Consider the following 23,552-nt stretch of genomic DNA (forward strand, 5'->3'; position numbering starts at 1 on the left):
TGGACAAATAGAGAGACAGGAGGAAATGGAATGTGGGGGTTAGAGACGCAGGACAGGGGAAGGGAAGGAGGAGACAGATAGAGAGGGTGAAGGAGGAGACGGACAGACTGAAGGAAGGAGGAGATAGTTTAATAGGAAGTTGGAATAAATACAACACTGGATAGTACTGGATAGTCAACTAGTATTCGATAAAACTGCAGTCGGCGCGGAGGCGCTGAGCATGGCAACCCTCCCCCCCCCCCCCACCCCGGATGCTGACCGGCGCAGCCAGCTCAGCCGAGTACCGGCGGCATGCAGTCCGCGCACAGTGCCGGCTGACGCGTGGCGATGAAAGCGCGTCCGGACGCTCGCATTGAGCTTAATCGCGCGAGTGGGCCGGCCAGCACTCGGCTGAATCGGCGTTGTCTCTCAGCGCCGGCGGCCGCGCTGAATGCGCTGAATGCCGTCAATGCCGGCGCGCCGTGGCGCAGACAGCCCGCACTCTCGTGACGGACAGCCGGCGTGGCGGGGCGGGGAGACCCACTGACTACTGACGCAGTTACCAGCCAGCCGCACGCAGAGTTAGCGAGTTCCCGCCTGTTCCCACAGAGTTGTCGAATTCCTGCCTGTTCCCTGGCCCAGAGTTAACGCCTGCCTTACTGCCATTAGCCAGCCAATCCCTCCTCTGCCACTGCCGCGCGTAAATACTATATCCCAGTGACCTCGACAGTTCATATTAAGTGCATAATGAACAGATTATTTAAGTAATATCTTGGTCACATGCTACGTTATTAAAATCTATTACCGGTACGACTTTGCAGCCACACTCTTACCTAAAAATGAAAATGTACAAACAAAAAATTCAGTACAGTTCTGAAACAAGAAAATGAACTTATTAAACGTGCGAATAAAGGAAAGAGGTTTTCTAATAACTGCAGCAGGGAACGGAAAATGCTATGTATCCTTTCACTAATGAAATATTAAATGCTCTGAGTAACCGGAAGTCACCCGTTGGGATTTTTTGTGATCTCTCAAAGGCATTTGATTGTATAAATCATGGAATACTTCTAGATAAGCTCAAGTACTGTGGTATGAATGGGACAGCGCTCAAATGGTTTAAATCATACCTAACTGGAAGAGTACAGAAAGCTGAAATAAGCAGTACACATAATATGCAAGAAAACTGGTGATTTCTGAAACTGAGGAACAATCAAGAATGGGATGCCGCAAGGTTCGGTCTTGGGTCCTCTGCTGTTCTTAATATATATTAATGGCTCGCCATTCTATATTCACGAAGATGCAAACCTGGTACTTTTTGCCCATGATACAAGTATAGCTATCACACCCAACAGACAAGAATTAACTGGTGATATTGCAAACGATGTTTTTCAGAAAGTCATTAAGTGGTTCTCTGGAAATGGGCTCTCATTGAACTTTGACAAAACACAGTATATACAGTTCCACACAGCAAATGGAATGACACCATTAATAAATATAGACTTCGATCAGAAATCGGTAGCTAAGGTAGAATATTCAAAATTTCTAGGTGAGTTCAGCTAATTATGCTATTAGGATCATTGCAAATTTTGGCGATATACATCTGAGTAAATTAGCTTACCACGCCTATTTTCATTCTTTGCTTTCGTATGGCACCATATTCTGGGGTAACTCATTAGTGAGTAAAAGAGTGTTCATTGTACTAAAGCGTGTAATCAGAATAATTGCTGGAGCTCTACATCTACATCTACATTTATACTCCGCAAACCACCCAACGGTGTGTGGCGGAGGGCACTTTACGTGCCACTGTCATTACCTCCCTTTCCTGTTCCAGTCGCGTATGGTTCGCGGGAAGAACGACTGTCTGAAAGCCTCCGTGCGCGCTCTAATCTCTCTAATTTTACATTCGTGATCTCCTCAGGAGGTATAAGTAGGGGGAAGCAATATATTCGATACCTCATCCAGAAACGCACCCTCTCGAAACCTGGCGAGCAAGCTACACCGCGATGCAGAGCGCCTCCCTTGCAGAGTCTGCCACTTGAGTTTATTAAACATCTCCGTAACGCTATCACGGTTACCAAATAACCCTGTGACGAAACGCGCCGCTCTTCTTTGGATCTTCTCTATCTCCTCCGTCAAACCGATCTGGTACGGATCCCACACTGATGAGCAATACTCAAGTATAGGTCGAACGAGTGTTTTGTAAGCCACCTCCTTTGTTGATGGACTACATTTTCTAAGCACTCTCCCAATGAATCTCAACCCGGTACCCGCCTTACCAACAATTAATTTTATATGATCATTCCACTTCAAATCGTTCCGCACGCATACTCCCACATATTTTACAGAAGTAACTGCTACCAGTGTTTGTTCCGCTATCATATAATCATACAAGATCATCCTGCAAACACTTATTTAAAGAGCTAGAGATCTTCACTGTAGCCTCACAGTATACACTTGTGAAATTTGTTATTAACAATCCGAACGAATTCAAAAGTAATAGCAGTGTACATGGCTACAATACTATCAGAAAGGATGATCTTCACTACTCAAGGTTAAATCTAACTTTGTCTCAGAAGCGGGTAAATTACGCTGCTATGAAAGTATTTCGTCACTTACCCAATAGCATCAAAAGTCTGACAAATAGCCATATAGCATTTAAAAGGAAATTAAAAGAATTTCTTAATGGCAACTCCTTCTACTCATTAGATGAATTTTTGATTGTAGTAAGTGGGTAATTTCTCCAACCCCCACAAAAAAAATAAAAATAAAAATATTGAGTGTCATGTAATATTTTGTGTAATTTAATGTCTTGTATAGACACATTTTATTAACCTGACACGTTCCACATCATTACAAAGTGTCGTATTCATGATCTATGGAACAAGTACTAATCTAATCTAGTCTCTAATAGACACCGAACGAGGTGGCGCAGTGGTTAGCACACTGGACTCGCATTCGGGAGGACGACGGTTCAATCCCGCATCCGGCCATCCTGATTTAGGTTTTCCGTGATTTCCCTAGATCACTTCAGGCAAATGCCGGGGTGGTTCGTTCGAAAGGGCACGGCCGATTTCCTTCCCCATCCTTCCCTAATCCGAGCTTGTGCTCCGTCTCTAATGACCTCGTTGTCGACGGGACGTTAAACACTAATCTCCTCCTCCTCCTCTAATAGACACATAGTCAGAAGAACAAGAGCAAGGAGTGAGGATTTCCTGATGAAGTAAAAGCTTACAATGATCAGTACTACTGATTCTAGTAATACAACAGTTTCTGCATATGTACTTCGCGCTGGCAGCGTCCTTTCCGTCCATCGACATCAATAAAAACCAGTGAACTGCCTATCCCACTATTTGATCTGCTGCTACCGTAGTTGATGGTCAAACTGAGCTCATCTAACTGCTTTTATTTCTACCGCTACTAGCACGTATCACTGCAAATATTTATTTTATCTATAAACACGAACTCTCAGCACTTCTTCTATATGCTGACTACACACATTCATGTCCCTGCCGCAGCCATTAGGAAACCTGTTCACTTTATCTAAACCTTTAATACGAGCAGTCTTCTGTTTTATAAATCTACTGACATGTTTTTGTTTATGTTTTTATCAGTTTTAGATCTGATAATTGCTATAAACCCCAAACCATACATCAGTTGTAATAAAGTGGTATGACACTGACTCCTATTATGCAAATCTCATCTGCACTTGGAAACGATCTCATTTCGTGAATGAAGGGTGTTTCAGCCACACCTAACGATAGGTTTCACGCGACCGAAAACACCTTCAAAACCCACAGACGTGATTTTTATATTCTCTTGTCCACTGTGTGCAAACTGTTAGCCTTACAGAATAAAATCAGTGAGAAGCTTTTGCAAGAAATTTAATGAAGCTAAATTTTGTACTGGAATACGTTTTCGCTGGAGGCCACTGTTTTCCAGATACTCAAGACAAACGCATCTGTAGGTCACTTTCGTACGTTCTTCTTGAATAATTCGAATACTACGGCCTGAAGCGAGAACGTATCCTAGTACACATTTTAATTACACTGAATTTCCTACAGAAATGGTACTGTTCATATTTTCTGTAGGACTAATAGTCTGAATGTGGCGGACGAGGGAATATGAAAATCTTGTACCTGGTGCTGTGGGTCGCATGAAACCCGTCGCTAGGGGCAGCTGAATAACCTTGTATAGTGATCACTAAACTAAAATTCAAGCTGACGAAACATTCCTGAATCACCTTCGATTTTTTAATAGCGTTGTATGTTTTTCCCCCAAAGCAAATAAATGGGTAGAAGAACTTAACAGAACAAGTTTTAACAAATGGCTCTGAGCACTATGGGACTCAACTGCTGTGGTCAGAAGTCCCCTAGAACTTAGAACTACTTAAACCTAACTAACCTAAAGACATCACACACATCCATGCCCGAGGCAGGATTCGAACCTGCGACCGTAGCGGTCGCGTGGTTCCAGACTGTAGCGCCCAGAACCGCTCGGCCACTCCGGCCGGCTTTTAACAAATGTGTAATGGCTTAATGAGGTGACTCGACACATCTGACAGGAATCTGAAGAACTGCATGTTTCCATCAGCTTTACAGATTTGATATTTATTTTCTATAGGTTTCGATCGTAGCGACCGTCTTCACAAGATGAAAGATAGCTCTACATTAAATGGATTTGCTGTTCGACTATGGATTGAATTATTAATCACGTAATGTGCAGCCTTTCTTCTTCTTGTGAAGACGGTCTCTACGACCAAAACCGGTACAAAACACATGTGATTTACATAATGGCAAAGGGATGCAACAAGATTTAACTTGACCTGGTTTCAACACCGACTATGGTTGTCTTCATCAAAAAATGTAAAACAATTACGTCTACTCACAGATGAACTGATTTACGAGCAAAATTGTCTCGTCTGACTGTAGTGATGCCACCTTCAGTGCCTGATTCTTCTTACAGGCCTTAACGCCGTATAGTGTGCTACACACTGTAGCTATAATTTTTACTTATTAATACGACTGTTACGTAGTTTTTATATGGCCTTAAATATGATCTTAAGAAATTGTTTTATATGAGAGTATTTTTCTCGTACATTTGTTCATCTGTCACTGCATGTAATTGTTACTTTTGAGTACATTGTGGCCGGCTGGAGTGGCCGAGCGGTTCTAGGCGCTACAGTCTGGAACCGCGAGACCGCTACGGTCGCAGGTTCGAATCCTGCCCCGGGCATGGATCTGCGTGATGTCCTTAGGTTAGTTAGGTTTAAGTAGTTCTAAAAGGAGTTCTCACTCCTTGGTTTGAAGAATACCACAGTTGTGGTCGAAAACGGTCACCGGTATAAATAATTTGTGATAAAGACTGTTTTTGATAGTAAATACATGTAATTGTTTTCGATTTTCTGATGGCGACACCCTGAGGCGGTGTCGAAACCAGGTCACGTTAAATCTTGTTGCAATATGATGGCTTCGTCAAATCATATATAAGAAAATAAATAATAAATTTCTACAGCTGATGGCAAACACGCAACTCTTCAGAATTCATAATGATTTCTCGGCACACGGAGACTATGAAAGACATATTTTAGACTATCATTTCCGATCCAGTTTTCGGAGAGAAAGCTCTATGATCATTATTTTCGACATTCACATGAAGCTTTCTCCTTTGAACTGGAAACATGGCTTAAATCATGCTACCTACTGTAGCCCTTACTTCTTCTTCAATTGTTCCAAAAATCAGCTCGTGCAAAAAATGTAGAAACACACTGCATTTTTTCATTATAACTTACATAACTCGTTATGGTAAATAAATTGTAGTCTGACAGCAATGTGTCATATCTATATAGTAGAACTTTTCTAATCTTTTCTTTTCAAAGTTATACTCTTACCCTTGTGACGGTATGTGTACAATAGAAAGCAAACAATCTTGAGGGGCTTCGTCAGCTGCACAAGTGAAGCGTTTCCTCACAACATGCAAATGATAGTGCTGAATCAGATCAAGATGGAAAATTTCATGTGAATGTTAAAAGCTCTGACGATGCCACAGCCGGAAATACGTATCTAAAATAAAATCATTGTATTCACAAATAATAGTAGTAGTAGTATGGTATTCTGCCTTACACCAGTTCTTGTCACGGGTTAAGCCTCTTCCACTTTTGTCTGTCCATAGCCAGTCTTTTCATTTCTGAATATTTGTCTCCTTTTATATTGTCCAGCATTTGATGTCTTCTTTTTCCTCCTCCCCTTCCCCTGCACCGTTCCTTCTATTCCTTCCTTCAATTAACAGTCCCTCCTCAACAATGTCCAATTCAGTTCCGTTTTCTCTTTAAATGAAATGAAGTGTAAGAAGATTGACAATTACTAGTTATAACATTACAAGAATGCATGAGGAAGGAGATAAAATGTTACAATTTAAGAACCGAGTCACACAATCAGTTGTGGGATTTTGTTAATGCAGTTCAAAGCAACGGCCAAACATGCAGCAAAATTACAGCATTTCAGGAATACCCCTAGCGAGTATTTATAGCGCCGTTATTCTATTAATCATCTAAATTCTACTGGATAGCGTTTGGGGCTTCGTAAGGCCATTTGCAGACGATGATGCTTTCTATAGCAAGGCTGCAAGTTCAGAATACTGCGGCGAAAAGCAGGGTAACCTGCACAAGTTCGACGATTGGTAGTGCAGGAGACCCTGTATTGCATATAGAAGAAAGTTCGAAATACCTAACACTAACCATTTGTATTGGAATGACTCTGTAATATAAATATTATGGAAAAGGAAAACACAGGGCGAAAAAGCCAAAATTCATTTACAGAATTTGGAATAAAATAATTCATCTACGATATAAGTGACAAAACTCTTGATTTGCCATTTCGTGAGTATTGTTTGTCAGTCTGGATCTCTTACCAGGTACTACAAATAAAATAGAAAGAGAGGATCAAGCGAAGAGCGGCGAGTATCGTCACAGGATTATTTATTTCGTTAGAGAACATTACGGTGATCCTAAACATAATACAGTGACAGATGCTACAAGAGAAGCGTTATCCAGATTTCCTGCTGAAATTTCGAGAGCGAATGTACAGGATGCTCCAATCGAAAGAGGCCCCACTAATAAACATTTGCTTGAATCACACTTAAATACTTTCCATAAAAATTAGGAAATGAATTGAAATAAACATGTCATAACTTGTTCATGGGAAAATAAATGCTAATCACAAAAGGTGCTTGAAGTAACCGCCCTCGGCTTGCAAACACAGTTGAACACGACACTGTAGGTTCTTGGATATTGCGGCCAGAACCTCTGGTGTCACTGCCGGGATTTCACGGATGATGTCCTCTCGTAAACCTTCCAAATTTTGTGGCTTGTTCCTGCAATCATTCAATTTTAGGCCGCCCAGAGGAAAAGGTGAAGTGGTGTTAAATAGGTGACCTTAGGCGCCACTACAATAAATGACCAGTGGGATCTTCCTGATGAGGTGAGAACTAGAACTGGAAAAGCCAGAGCTGTCTTGAATAAGATGAGTAACCTTTTCAAGAATCATGGCTTAGCAGTGACGACGAAAATCAGACTTCTACGCTGCTATGTATTTTCCAGCCTCTTCCATGGTGTTGAAACATGGACTCTGACTGAATCGTTGGGTAAGAGGTTGGAGGCTTTTGAGATGTGGCTGTAGAGGAGAATGTTAAGAATACCGTGGACAGCACATGTCACAAATGTCGAGGTTCTACGAAGAATGAAGAAAGAGAATGAAGTACTGGCCACCGTGAAAGGAAGAAAGACCCAATACCTGGGACACATCATGCGGAACAACAACAGATACCATCTCATCCAGACCACCTGCAAAGGAAAAATATCAGGGAAGAGAAGCGTTGGTCGGAGAAGAATATCGTGGCTTAAGAACAACAGAATGTGCAACTCTAAAACATCTACACAGCTATTTAGAGCTGCAAGTGGCAGGAAAAGCACTGCCAAGGTGGTTGCCAACATCCAGAACAGAAAGGAACCAGAAGAAGAAGAATGCGCCACAGTCCTTTCGAAATCACTGTGCCGGGGAAAAATTATTCGACCTCAACTATTGTCACTAGAGACGTGTGGCATGTGGCACCATCCTGTTGGTACAGCCAAGGAGACGTTCTTCATAGTAAAATGTATACTTTCACGGCCGGAAATGTCACAATTAATAAAATGTTCTATGAGCAGACGGATGGTGTCGGTATGGGGAGCCCTTACGCCCGGTTATAGCGGTCTTCTTTATGGAAAAATTCTAGGAGGAGGCATTGGAGACTGCGAACAAGAAACCTAATATTTGGTTCCCTTGCGTGGGTAATACGTTTGATTTGTGGCAACATGGAAGGGAGTAACTGTATCTTTTCCACAGACATCTGAAATGGGTCAATCCGAAGATTCAGTTCACTATGGAGAAGGCGGCAGGTGGAAGATTAAACTTTCCTCATAAGCTAGTTTTCAAGAAGATGATAGCTTGAGTCACACGGTTTACCGAAAACCCACGCACACAGACCGTTTCCTACACCGGGATTCGAACTACCACCCACAAAAAGAAAAGTGCGACGCATCATATAAATGTTGGCGGGTTGAACAAGGAAAATCTGTGACCCAGAGCTGCTTGACGCAGAATTAAAACATCTCACCAGTGCACTGTTCACGAACGGTTATTCGCTCACAGGTGAAAAGAGCATTAATATTATCGCTCAGAAAGCATAGCGATGCTCAGGCGCCGGTGAAATCGAAAATTTCCGTGCCATTTATTGCGGAAAAGTATTGAAAAAGCGGAACATCACGGTAATTTACACACTCACACGGAAAACACAAGATCACCTAAATTGGCCAAGGATGGTAGCCAACGGTTGGAAAAAGCTATAATTTATAGGATTCAGTGTAGTTGTGGATACTACGAAAGGAACAGTCAAAAAAGGACTAGAAGAGCTCAAGAGCTCAAGGGCTATTGCAGTTCTTCTACAAATTGTTTACTATCCGCCTCCCCACAGCTAATTAGCTAATTCCTATTTTCCTCAGAATTTCGAAACCTTGCACCATTTTACATTGTCGAATGCTTTTTGTAGATCGACGAATGCTACGACCATATCTTACATTATCAAGCGCAACGGGAGAACTTCCCCGCTAATGTAAACATGGGGGACATTTGTGTTTAACGTCCTGTCGACAGCTAGGTCATTAGAGATGGAGCACAAGCTCGAATTAGGGAAGGACGGAGGAGGAAATCAGCCGTGACCTTTCAAAGGATCCTGACATTTGCCTTAAGCGATTTAGGGAAATCGCGGGAAACCTAAATCAGGATGACCGGATGCGGAATTGAACCATGGTCCTCCCGAATGCGAGCCCAGTGTGCTAACTTTGCACTACCTTGTTCGATCCCTCTCTGGTGTCTTTACTATTCCTAAAGCCAAAAAAATTGTGATGTGAGAGTTCCTCAGTTTCTTTTTCTATTCTTCCGTATACTGTTATTTTCTGCAGCTTAGATGCACAAGCTGTTAAGCTCATTGCGCGATAGATATCACTTCCCCGCCCTTGCTCTCTTCTGAATGTTGCAGATGATATTTTTCCGGAAGTGTGATGGTACGTGGCCACTAACTTGAATAGTCGTTTCTTTGCCGCTTTGCTCAATGATGTCAGAAATTCTGATGGAATGTTATCTAAGCCTCATGCGTTATTTGATATCAAATCTTCCAGAGCTCATTTAAATACTGACTTTAATACTAGCTCCCCTATGTCTTCATTATCGACTGAAGTTTCTTCTTCTAGTAAGTCATCAGACTCAGCCTCCCCCTCATACAGATCTTCAATACACTCTTTCCAACTATATCCGTTTTCCTCTTCGTTTAACTGCGGAATTCCCATTGAACTCCTAATTTTACCGACCTTGCTTTTAATTTCACCGAAGACTGTTTCCGTATGCAGCTGGGATACGTCGGCAAATGTACAAGATGAAGAGTGCCATGGAGAGACAGGACTGAGGAAGTGGAACAATTGCTCTAGGAGCACTCAACATGGAGTGCGGGTGACTGAAATGCGAGATATGGTTGGGCAGCAGTAGCTAACGGCGTGTACCTCCGAAGTCCAGAGAATTTGGCAGCCAGAAGCCAAGAAGATATTGCTAAAGAAAGTTTCTATTACGACGATTGGCAAATGGAAGGTAAGAGTGACTTGTGCCGTCGAGTGGTGCTCAGAACTGCACTTGTGCGGGCGTGAATACGTGACCAAGAGTTGCGCGTCAGTAAAATTGGGACCGTTGTAGCGTCTGCACTGGCAGAGCAGTACCATGGATAACCGTATTTGAATTGAAAATACACACCCAGGCCTTTGTTTCCTCTGTCTCTACTTGTACTTTTATTTTATTTGATGAACCAAGGTGAGATCGTTGTGTGATCTAATTGCTTCCTAGTCATAAATTTTAGTGAGTCTGTTTCCAATCCATATAGATTCATAGTTGACTGTAATGTTAGTTTCATTGTGTTGTTCCCATGTGGTGTCTGTCCAGCGCGTGATTATGGGACTGGTTTTAGTTAGGTGTTTTCGTGCTATCTGGTGAGCTAGTGGTGTTGTTGTAGAATTATTTCAATTCCCCGTTGTAAAGTCCTGCGCGAAAGTATGTCTAACGAACCCCCCAGGGGGTCCACAGCTGTTTTGTGGATACGTGCGTGGCGAGCACGGGACCCCGAGCTATTGCAGCCTTCCTTCTTTCCAGGGCTGCATTTCCTTCACCTTCCCCTCCTTTGCTCTCCTTGCTCCTTCCCCCTCGCCCTCTCCTTTCCCTCTCTTGGTGTCCTTGCTTATGTTGGCCCCCGCTATCCTCCTGGTTCTGTTGGTTTTGGCACTCCCTGATCCCCCTCTGGGGTTTGACCTCCATTGCTAAATTTCTCTTCTGTAGTGTGAGGTCATTTGGGGAAGAGCAGCTTACCTAGTGTCTCCGATATGTGCCCTCCTAGTTCATTCCACCTTTTCTTTCACATCGTTGTCTGATGCTAGGGTGTGTAGCCAGCACGGTAGCCAGCCCGTGTGGTGGGGTCGCTATGTACCCTTTTGGTTGAGCTCCCTGAACATACAGGGATCACACTTCTGATACCTGAGCTGTGACCTCCTCCTGCAAGCCTCAGAGTGGTTGCTCGTCATCCTGGAGCATCGGAACTCCTGGCAATGGCCGCTGTGCCAGACGGCCCTTGCTATGGCTGGGTGGTGCCATTGAGGAGAGCCCCTGATCGGAGTGGGTAGTATCAGGGCGGACGCTATGCAAATGCACTACAGATCCAGAACTCTGGCTGTTCTTCTGCGGCAGTCTCTCTGCGTGGAACTGATCCTTCTAGTGCTGCTTCTCCTGCCCCTTCAGCCTTCCCTTCCATGGCTACCACCTTGGAGAGGGTTACGCCCGTCGGCTAGGGACAAAGCCTTTCCCCCGCTATCTCGTTTGCACCAGGACTGATGGGGATACTTTCGCCAAACCAAACCTTTATTCTTTGTGGAACACATTGAAGACAAGTTTGGCAAAGTGGACTCCCTGAGTAAGATGCGGTCGGGTTCATTGCTGATCAAAACTGCTTCAGCTGCCCTGTCTGCGGCCCTTCGTCCCTGTACCCATCTTGGCACAATTCCTGTGTCCTGTGTCTCTAAATATGGTTCAAGGTGTGATTTTTCACAGGGACCTCATCCTGCAAACTGATGAGGAACTTCGGGACAATCTCGGACTGCATGGTGTTCACTTTGTTCGGCGTGTTCAGGAGGGTCCTAAGGACAATCACATTGATACTGGTGCCTTTATCATGGGCTTTGAAGGGGATACCCTCTCTGAGAAAGTAAAGATTATGGTTTATCGATGTGATGTGAAGCCGTACATCCCACCTCCTATGAGGTGTTTTAAGTTTTGGTCACATGTCTTCCCACTGTTCACAGGCCCCTCTCTGTGGTGACTGTGGACGTCCGCTCCATGAGGAGAGTCCCTGTGTTCCCCCTCCTGTGTGTGTTAATTGTCATGGCAATCATTCTCCATGTTCACCAGACTGCCCAGTATATAAGCAGGAAAAGAAGATACAGGAGTAAAAGTCCCTTGATTGTTTAACCTACACCGAGGCTCGTAAGAAGTATACACGTCTTCACCCTGTGTCCATGATGTCTAGTTATGCTTTAGTTACATCTTCACCCCTTTCCGCCCCCTTCCTTACCCCAGTCCCCGAACCCTCTCCCCCCCCCTCCCCTGTAGCTCCCACACCTTCTCCTCTGGGCGCTGCTCCCCCTCCCCAGCCGGAGAAGTATCCCACTCCTTCGGCATCTGCTGGTCAAGGGCGCCCCTCCCGGGATACCCCTTCCCGGCACCTTCCAGGCCAAAGGTCTGTTGCCATGCAACGACTGTGAGAACCGCAGTCTGTCAGCCCCCAGGTCGCCCGATCTCTTTCTGTTCCCGCTGTTGCTGCAGCTGGCTCCTTTGTGCCACACAGCCCTCCTCGATCTCAAACAGAAAAGAAGAAGAAACACAAGTCCCGGGACAAAGAGCCTCTGGTGCCACCAGAGGACCTATCCCCGGCTTCACAACCAGATTCTGACCTGTCGTTCATGGATGTCGCCCACTCCTTGTCGGTGATGGGTGGTGACCCAGCGGCATGACTGGCTTTAGCCTGTTTAAACCCCATTTAAATCATCGTTCTGTGGTTATCCAATGGAATTGTAATGGATACTACCGTCACCTTCTGGAATTGAAATCCCTTATTTCGTCTTACTCTACAGCTTGTGTAGTTCTACAGGAATCTCATTTTACTGATGATCACTCACTGACCCTCTGTCGGTTCTGTGTTTTCTGTCGAAATAGTTTCGGACCCCTGCAGGCTTCTGGTGGCGTTTGTACGTTGGTCCATACAGACATTGCTAGCACGTGGATTCCTCTTCAAACTATATTGGAAGCGGTTGCTGTTAGGGTCCACCTGGACTCTGAGGTCATGGTTTGCAATCTTTATCTCTCTCCTGACAGGACTCTTACACCTGCTGCCTTAACTGCCCTTCTTCAGCAACTTCCTCCTCGCTTCCTACTTCTCGGGGATTTTAATGCTCATCATCCCTTGTGGAGCTATGCATTTCCATCTACACGAGATCTTCTCTTAGATCAGTTTTTTACAGACCATGACTTGTGCCCTCTTAATGATGGTTCCCCTAATCATTTCAGTGCCGGTCATGGTACCTTTTCTGCCATTGATCTTTCTCTTTCTTCTTCCTCACTCCTCCCTTCATTACACTGGTCGCCACACGACGACCTATGTGATAGTGACCACTTCACGTTGATTCTCTCTCTCCCTTCCCGCTCCACAATGGACATGTTACCTCGTTGGTCTTTCCAACGCGCCGATTGGCCTCTATAAGCTGCACAGGTCGTGTTTTCTCACTCTTTGTCGGGTTGTATTGATGACGTCCTACGTGACGTGTCTGACGCGATTGTTCGCGCTGCTAGCCTTGCTGTACCGCGTTCATCTGGACCATTTCGTCGCCGGCAAGTCTCGTGGTGGAGCACAGCCATTGCCATTGCTATCCGTGATCGCTGTCGAGCTTTGCAACACCTTAAGAGGCAACCATCCGTTGAAAGCCTTATTACCTTTAAACGCCTTGGCGCTAAAGCCTGTTATTTAATCAAACAGAGCAAACGGATATGTTGGGAACGATTTGTTTCTTCCCTTAGTTCTACTGTCTCTATGTCACGGGTATGAGCTACACTTCGCTCTCTCCAAGGTTGCCATCGGCAGTCCACTCTCCCAGGCCTTCACCTCCCAGATGGCCTTTGTACGGACCCGTTGATTCTTGCGGAACATCTTGCGACCCATTTTGCAATGGCAACCGCATCAGCCTCCTATCCAGCTGCTTTCCTTCACCGGAAACAGCGGACAGAAGCTTCCACCTTATGTTTTACCCTTTGTCAGTCAGAATCTTACAACGAACCTTTTACTGAATGGGAATTTCTTTGCGCGCTTTCTTCTTCTCATGATACAGCCCCTGGCCCAGACTCCATTCATAACTAACTGCTTCAACATCTCAGTGGTTCACAACGGCAACACCTTCTCCGGGTGTTTAACTGTATCTGGCTCCAGGCTGACTTCCCTACTCAGTGGGGGGATAGCATCGTGGTTCCTGTCATTAAGCCTGGTAAGAACCCGCTATTTGCTCACTGCTATCGGCCAATTAGTCTGACCAATGTTGTTTGCAAGTTACTTGAACAGATGGTAGCCCGTCGGCTCAATTGGGTCTTCGAATCTTGGGATCTATTGTCCCCTTACCAGTGTGGCTTCCGAGAGGGACGGTCTCCAATCAATCATTTACTTCACTTGGAAACCACAGTTCGGCAGGCTTTTTCCCAGCGCCGCCATTTGGTTGCAGTATTTTTTGACCTTCGCAAGGCCTATGACACGGCCTGGCGCCATCACATCTTACTTACACTTTATCAGTGGAGTCTTCGGAGCCCACTCCCGATTTTATCCACCAGTTCCTGTTCCATCAGTCATTCAGGGTTCGGGTTGGTATTGTTTTTAGTTCTCCATGGACCCAGGAGATGGGCATCCCACAGGGTTCTGTCTTGAGTGTACTTATTTTCCTCATTGCTGTCGATGAACTTGTGGCCTCTGTCGGTCCTTTGGTCGCCCCTGACCTGTATGTGGATGATTTACGCATTTGGGTTAGTTCCTCTTCGATGGCCTCTGCAGAGCGGCAGCTCCAGGGAGCTATACGGAGTGCCTCTGCATGGACCCTCTCACACACGTTTCAATTCTCTCCTTTAAAATCGCAAGTGGTCCACTTCTGCCACCGTACTACGATCCACCCTGATCCAGAGCTCTATCTCGATGCACAACGACTGCTTGTGGTCCCACAGTTTCGTTTCCTGGGTCTTCTTTTCGACAACAAGCTCAGTTGGCTGCCCCATATCAGGCTTCTGAACGTAGGATGTTTCCGTAAACTCAATGTCCTTCGCTTTGTTGCCCACTCCTCTTGGGGTGCGGACCGCTCCCTCCTTCTCCGTCTTTATCGTGCTTTAGTTCTGTCTCGCTTGGACTATAGCTGTCAAGTTTATGGTTCAGCTGCTCCTTCCACACTGCACGTGCTGGAGCCAGTCCACCATCGAGGTATCCATTTGGCCACCGATGCCTTCCCTACTAGCCCTGTTGATAGTCTCCTGGTTCAAGGTGGAATCCCCCCCCCCCCCTTTTTGTTGGGCGGTGCCAGATTCTGGTGTCTTACACACTCGCTGTCCGTTCCTCTCCCACTGATCCTTCCTATTCTATCCTGTTCCAAGGCCTTGGACGTCGCCCACCTGATTCCCGCCCTCGGGCGGGTTTACCGGTTCGGCTCCGCCTTGCGTCTCTTTGCCGTGATTTTCAGCTTCCTTCTTTGTCCTGTCTTCCTCGCTCCCTCCCCTCCACTCCGTTAGTTCCTCGGCCTCGAATTCGAATGGATCTCCTCCGAGGTCCGAAAGATTCCATCCTCCCGATGGTGTTCCGTTACTTTTTCCGCCGAATTTTATGGCAGTTTCGAGATGCTGTAGTTTTCTACACTGATGACTCTAAATCTGATGATCATGTTGGATATGCCTTCACGTCCTCTGTTGGAACGGAAAATCATCTGCTGCCACCTACATGTGGGGTGTTTACTGCGGAATTGATGGCAATTTCCCAGGCCCTTACCTTTTTTAAACAGTCCCAACACAACTGCGTTTTGTTATGTACGGACGCAATGAGTGGCCTTCTGGCTATTGATCGGTGTTTTTCGCGCCATCTTTTGGTCTCTGCTATCCATAACCATCTCGCTGATATTCACCGTGCTGCTTGTTCCGTTGACTTCCTTTGGGTTCCTGGCCATGTGGGTATCCCGGGTAATAGGCTCGCTGATAGTTTGGCTGGGGGAGCAGTCTCTTACCCCCCGTTTTCTGTAACCCCTTCTGCAGTGGATTTACGGCTTCACATCAAATCCCACTTCGCACAATCATGGGCCAACTCTTGGGAGGCTACTTCCCTGTCTAATAAACTTCGTGCGATTAAGGTGACACCAGGCCAGTGGCGTACTTCCTTTCGCCTCTCCGGAAAGGACCACACTGTGTCGTCTCCGCATTGGCCATACCAGGCTGACCCATGGTTTTCTTTTGCGTGATGAGCCACCCCTACTTGGTGATTGTGGAGCCTTCCAGTCAGTAGCCCACATTTTGGTTGAATGCCCACCTCTTTTGGCTCTGCGTTCTAAGTACAGACTCCCCCGCACTTTACCTTTGATGTTGGCTGACGATTCCCGGATGGTTCTCGGTTTCCTCCGGGAAAGTGGTTTTTATTCTCAGTTTTAAGGTTTTTAATCTCTCTGGTGTTGGGGTATCTCCCACTGTAAACCGTGTTTGGAGATTCTCGACTCCCCTCACTGGCCGAGATCCTCTTTTCTTCCCCTTTTACTCAATCTTAATCATTTTTTTTAGGATTGGTTAGTCTCCTTTTCCCATACGCACTTCTACATTCTAGCGGTTGCACCTTTTAAGTCGCCGGTGGTCTTGCCTCTGCTTCTTCACAGGTGGGATATTTTCTGCTTCGAGCATAGCGTTGGGTTCGCTCTTTGCTGACTTACCTCATTTTGTTTTTACCGTTGACAACATGACTGCCCTTTTACATTTTTTAGCCTTTTCCCCTTTTATCGTTCTGACTTTTCTGAGATGTCACACTATCGGAATGGACAACATTTGAAACTAGGGACTGATGACCATGCTGTTTGGTCCCTTCAACCCCGACCAACCAACCTATGTCTAATGAATGATATATATATATATATATATATATATATATATATATGTGTGTGCTTTAGTTTAATGATGTGTTCAGTTCTTTGACATTTCTTTGAAGTTTTCATTATTTTACTACTGCGGGGAGAGTAACGATTTTTATCAAATTTATATTATTACATCAGGAGTTAACTAACTTGGAAAACTGATTGCAAGTGCTTGTCTTGTTTGTTATGCATGCGTTCTGGCATTTTAAGTTTTCGTTGATAAATCAAATTACTTGGCTAACAGCTCATTCTTACGCAACCCCAGAAAAACTGAGTTCACACCTATATCCTGCGCCACAAGTGAACTCAATTTTCATGCATCCATTAAAAACACAATAAGTAAGATGCTTGCTTCAGAAAAAGTGTGCTGATGTAGTGTCAAATAAACTGACAATAACAGTAGATGAGATGTGACAAAAAAGTTGCGGGAGTTTTTGTTTTTCTTAAATAATCGTTATTTATTCATCAACATCAACTACGTCCCTTTCATTGTAATACAACTCAGTTACAATACACTTGTGCCAGCGCATAATTTAATCTTGGAAGCATTTCCGGAACTCACGTTTCGTTATGGTGTTCAGCTGCTTCAGCGATTCTTTTCTTATCTCTTCAATTGCGGCAAAACGACATTCTTTTACGGTTCTCTTAAGCTTCAGGAAAAGTCACAGATATCCATGTCCGGCAAAAACGGTAGCTGAGGCAAGATAGTGGTTTAGTGTTTTGCGAAAAAATATCGACATCATCAGCAACTTTTCTGAAGGTGAATCTGCGATTTTCCACAACCGTTTTCATTATTTCTTCTAAATTGTCGTTAGTAATTGATAGGTGTTCGTCCATGACAGTTTAACCTCCCTCTTAGTAACCGGCCTATCCTGCTTCCGATATAAAATATGACCGTGGATCGCGTGTATGCCTAATGGATTTTTACTAATTGGATAATGCTATTTTTCCCGAAGAAATAATACTGATAAGTAGGAGGGAAGTGTACAACAGACCTTTCTGATGGAAAAGTCTACTAAAAAATAAAAAGTAATTAAACCTAACAGGGTTATAATTTGGAAAAATTAAAGTTATTTTGTGCATTCACTCACGAACAACACTGGAGAGAAAAGGGGTACCACTGGTCATGAGTCCAAAAGTTACACTAATGAACGAAAAGGAAATATTTAACTGTCGCCAACCCACTACGGAAATTTACATCCAAAATCCTGTACAAGATGATGGGAAAGAAAAACATGTATGATTAAACACTGACGTGGCAACCGATGGTTGTCAAGTTTTTTGACACTAATTTTAAGTGAGTATGTAATGAAAAAGAAAGCTGAGAAGTCACTCTTACGTTATGTCCGTCATTAAATTTTAAAAAAATCAAGTAATGATTTGAAAATATGCAATTAAACTGTACGTTAGTATTGATCTTCGTTACGCGAACAATGAGTTTCAGTGACCTCAACGTAACGTCATCAAAGAAATTTGGAATAAAAGCAAGCACTTTTTACTTTGCAGTTACTTATTTTGGAAATTGGATTTCAAATTATTGTCTGAACAACTGAGCCTTTTTTGCTGACTTGAACACAAATAAATAATAGCATATGTACCAAACCAAACAGCCATGTGCTCCAAGCTACGTGTAAAATAAGTAAAACCTCCGCACTCTTCATTTATGCATTACTTTAGATTTATCTTTTTTCCAGTGATTGATTCTCAAACTTGAAAAATGAAATTGCTTTACTTTACTCATATACTGAAGCCTCTGTTGTAGAACAGTTAAGTGAAAATACACTTAAAAGTGAAATTATTCATTAATAAACTGGTTGTAACCGTTCAATTTGTTTCTTATGACACTCGGTTAGCAGATAAGGAAAGAAGGGAGCAAGGACCCTGCTTGTTAACAATGTCTGAGAACAATGAGGACACAATCGCCCTGAGTTTTACTGATTATTATTTAAATAAATGTTATCAATCAAATCACATTCAGCTGTACCGCTGGGTTAGCCGTTAATACTTTCTACCAATGAACAGTGTTACGTCAGTGCTGCGCATACGACAGAACTCGGAGCCGACGACGAATCTGTGTTGCTGGTACTGCTGCTGTTGTTGAAGATGGTAGCATCTTGTGGAGCACGGCTTATTACAGGAATGGACAGTCATAATTAATACAGCCTCTTCTGCCCGTCCACTGCCCTCACTCCTGCTACTACACATCTGGCTGCTGCGCGCACATGATGCCGCCGAAATGGTACTCTCTAATGCGAGAGCACACTACAAGCACTGAAACCCGTCTCCCTCTCTCAACGCACTCCTCGCAACAACTTAACCCAAAGATTTTACAACGCACAAGCACTGCTATTATCGTTGCAAATAACAATTCCTTTGGCTTTTACCCACAGGTTATAAGTTTCACAGTAACACACAGGTAAATACAATGAAATGTCAACAGACTTCTACCTAAATTTACACATACAGTGAAGCAATGTCCTCACTTATTAAAAGAAAGCATTTAAATCACAAATATTTACATACAATTCAGCAAAAAAAATTGTACATCAGGAGCAGGTGCCATGCATTCTGCATTTACGGTGTTACAGCGGTCGTCGTCTGCAACTTCTCCTGAATCTTCTTTCGACATGTATACTACTCGTACATTGTTGTCTTACTCAGTAGATTCACTAAAGTCAAAGTGAACGTTTCAAATGCATTGCTGTACTTTATCCGTTTTTTCAAGCAAAATGTAAAGCAAATTTTTGATCCATCTTTTTCAACAATAAAAATTCGCCGAGCACTCGAAAACACGTACAACCTTTTCGACTGTCAACAATAAACTAAATATTCGAAACACCTGAAAATGCAAACGTACACCAGAAAACGTGTAAGAACAAATTTAGAAAATTGAAAATCGGATGTGTAAAGCCCGCGAAATTGAAAAGTTACCACTACTTCTTATCACACCTCGTATGTGCATTGAAGTTTGCGTATATGCAATTCAAGGGCAGACAGATTGTCTCAGTCGACTATTTGAAAATGTTGTGACGGCTCATTTAGTGACGTTTTAATCTGAAGATGCCGGTAAGCTCTGTACCAGCTGTTCTTCGATTGAAGGGGGAATGAGGAAACACGCTACATGACCGCAAGGATTATATCTGGATAACGGTATCTGGCGAAAGAGTGGCAACGGTGCTTATGTGCAGCATTTTGGGGAAGCTGAAACTCAGATTCACTTACTCGTTGAGGTACAAGTGTTCTGGGAGAAACGAATATAGCAGAGTTGCCCTGTACACGGCCGTTTTTGCTGCGAAGGCTATGTGACACCAATGACTAAAATTCGGAAGTGCCTCTGGCATTTGGCTGAAGTGGGAAACCCATCATGTGTCGTCCTTATTTGACATTTGAACCGACTGCCGACACACGGTGTTCATTATGTTTCGGTTGTTACCATATTATTACTTGTGTGTTATGACAGCGTGTCGTTTAAAGGCGAAGGTGCAATGAATATACACGGAAGCGCCAAAGAAACTGGTACAGGCATACGTATTCAGATAAAGAGATACGTAAACAGGCAAATATGGCCCTGCGGTTGGCAACTCCTATATAAGAAAACAAGAGTCTGGTGCATTTATTATGCCAGTTACTGCTACTACAATGGCAGATTATCAAGATTTGAGTGAGTGTGAACGAGGTGTTACAGTCGGTGCACAAGCGATGGGACACAGCTCGGGTGGCGATGAAGCGGGAATTTTCCCGTACGACCATCCCACGAGTGTACGGTGAATAACAGGAATACGGAAAAACATCAAATTTCTGACACTGATACGGCAGAAAAAAGATCCTGTAGGAACGGGACCAACGACAACTGAAGAGAATCGTTCATCGTGACATAAGTGCAACCCTTCCGTAAATTGCTGCAGATTTCAATGCTGGGCGATCAACAAGTGTCATCGATATGGGTTTTCGGAGCCGAAGGCCCACTCGGGTTCCTTTGATGACTGCACGAGACAAAGCTTTACGCCTCGCTTGGGACCGTCAACACCGACATTGAACAGTTGATGACTGGAAACACGTTGCCTGGTCCGACGACTCTCGCTTCATGTTGTATCTAGCAGATGGACGTGTACGGATATAGAGACAGCCTAATGAATCCATGGACCCAGCATGTCAGCAGGGGACTGCTGAAGATGGTAGAGGCTCTGAAACGGTGTTTAACGTGTGCAGCTGGATGATATGGACTCCTGATACGTCTGTATACGACTCTGACACGTACGTAAGTGTCCAGTCATGTCCATTGTGCATTCCGACGGACTTGGGCAATTCCAACAGGATAATGCGACACCCCATGCGTCCAGAATATCTACAGAGTGGCTCCAGGAATATTCTTCTGAGTTTAAACACTTCCGCTGGCCGCCAAACTCCACAGACATGAACATTATTGAGCATATCTGGGATGCCTTGAAACGTGCTGCTCAGAAGAGATCTCCACCTCGTACGCTCACGGATTTAAGGACAGCCCTACAGGAATCCCTCCAGCACTAGTTCAGACAATAGTCGAGTCATGCCACGTCGTGTTGCGGCACGTCTGCATAGTCTCGGGGGCCATACACGTTATTAGGCAGGTGAACCAGTTTCTTTGGCTCTTCCGTGTATAAGAGTGTGGTATTTGCCTAACGAGTTCCTTGCATTTTGTAATTTCAGTCTAAGTCCAAAACGAAAGCTGTGCCCTATGACTCCCTTATCTATTCCTTTTAAGATAATTAGACTATGTTTAGTATTTTTTAGGTGTAAATTTTGATGTAGGAAAGAGAAAACAAGTGTTTGTAGGGAGTAGTGAAGCTCACTTACATGACACACAATGTACCATACATTATTCAAAACTGAAAAAAGCATAATTCTAACGAATAATAGAAGTAACACACTAAACAATTATGAAAACAGTTCAAATCTTAAGCGTACAATGAACTTCTAAGTCAATCACTTTCAAGTTCAGCACAGACATCGTCGCACAATTTGCATAGCCCTCATTTGCTTTACAGACCCATCATCAAATGTTCCATAATACCATGTTTTACATTTTGTGCACTGAATCCAGTCCTTCTTGCTCCTTCTGTCGTAGAAGTAGCCACCACAGAAACTGCAGTACAGTTCCTTAGAACAGGACTTGGAGTGTGCTTTGGTTGACGTTTTTTTGCAAGCGTTTCCAAGATCCAATGTTAATGCTGCTGATGAATCTGTATTAAACAATTCTCTGTTGGCAACTGTTGTCTTGCCATTAATCGACCTTTTGTTGGTAGCTTTCCTATCTGTCCTTGGCATTGCCGTTAGTTGTTGAACCGGAGTCCTCCCTTCGACCTGGAAAGCTGACTTCTGCAATCCGTCTCTCAGATACAGAACTCGTGCAAATGTCGTTTCTGAGGAAACATTTCGCTTGTATGGAGGAACGCCAGTTTCCCTAAACTTAAAACTAGCATTAGCAGGAGTTGCATCTCGGTACCGCGCTTCAGGAAATTGTAGCTTTCCAAGCGATTGTCCTGGATTCTAACGACGGGAACCATCAAGAGCCTCGTTCCAGTAGACTTTTAGGACATCTGATGAAACGCTTATCCAGAGGCTGGAGCTCATGACTGGATGGGCTGGAAGACAGAATATCTTGAAATCTAGATCTTCTTCTACATTCAGTACACTGACATCCAAATGACTTCTATGGCCGTCTACGGTGAGCAAGCAGTTTCCAGAAGACAGGCAGTGGTTAAAATGTCTCAGAGATGACAGCGCAAGTCTGTAGTGACGTAGCCCTTTTATGTCATATCAAATGTGCTGACAGTTTGAAAGTCATCTCCGATTTCCTTTTCTGTATAGATGTCTTTGTGAAGGACCACGGACGGTATCCACATACCAGCAGCACTGCAACATCCAACAGCTGTAACTGTTTCTACACGTGTTGCCACAAGTACTCTTTTACTGCAGACCAGTTTCAGCCAAACTATAAATTTCATGTGGCAACAGTTCGGCTTAGTCGTAGATCGAAGCCCAAAGATCAGGTAAGTGCTTCACTGTTTGCATGATAAATCGCATAGGCCGGCCATAATTTCCACCCTCCCTGAGAACAATGTCGAGATCTAGTAAACCTGTATCTTGCGGCATGATCCACAGAGAAAGGCTGATTTCAGCTGCCTTCTTGCACAGAAGTTTTTTGGTGACACCATAACCAATTTGCTGCAGCCTAACAACTCTTTCCTTCAGTTCTTTTTCAATGTTTGGATTCAACATAGCATTACGGCCAGGTTTCCTAGCCGCCGTTCTCCCTTCATCCTTGTTCAGCCAGTCCCGAAGAGTTCCTCATGGGATGTTAAAGGCCCTTGCAGCCGTCGAAACACTAATTCGAGATCTAACTGCTCCAATGACCTTTCGTGAACCTCTGTAGTTCACTTCGCACCAAGATTTTGACAAGACTTATTCAGATCGTCACGTAGGTGAGAAAAATACAGAAATGACATTTATTACGTACAGGTATCTTATTAAAGTTTTTATCAAATGCACTGAAAAGTATTTGAATATTTTAAAATGTACTCACATTCTTTAATAAACGAAAGACTGCATTGTAATCACACAGTAATCGAAATATTAAATAAGAAAGCCGTTAGAAATTTATACATACCTCCTTTAACTCGCGGAAAATATTCAGCATCGATAACGAAAAGTGTGAGGTCATCCACATGAGTGCTAAAAAAAACTCGTTAAACTTCGGTTACACGATAAATCAGTCTAATCTAAAAGCCGTAAA

The sequence above is a fragment of the Schistocerca serialis genome, chromosome 8 (assembly GCF_023864345.2).
Source record: "Schistocerca serialis cubense isolate TAMUIC-IGC-003099 chromosome 8, iqSchSeri2.2, whole genome shotgun sequence".
NCBI lineage: Eukaryota > Metazoa > Arthropoda > Insecta > Orthoptera > Acrididae > Schistocerca > Schistocerca serialis.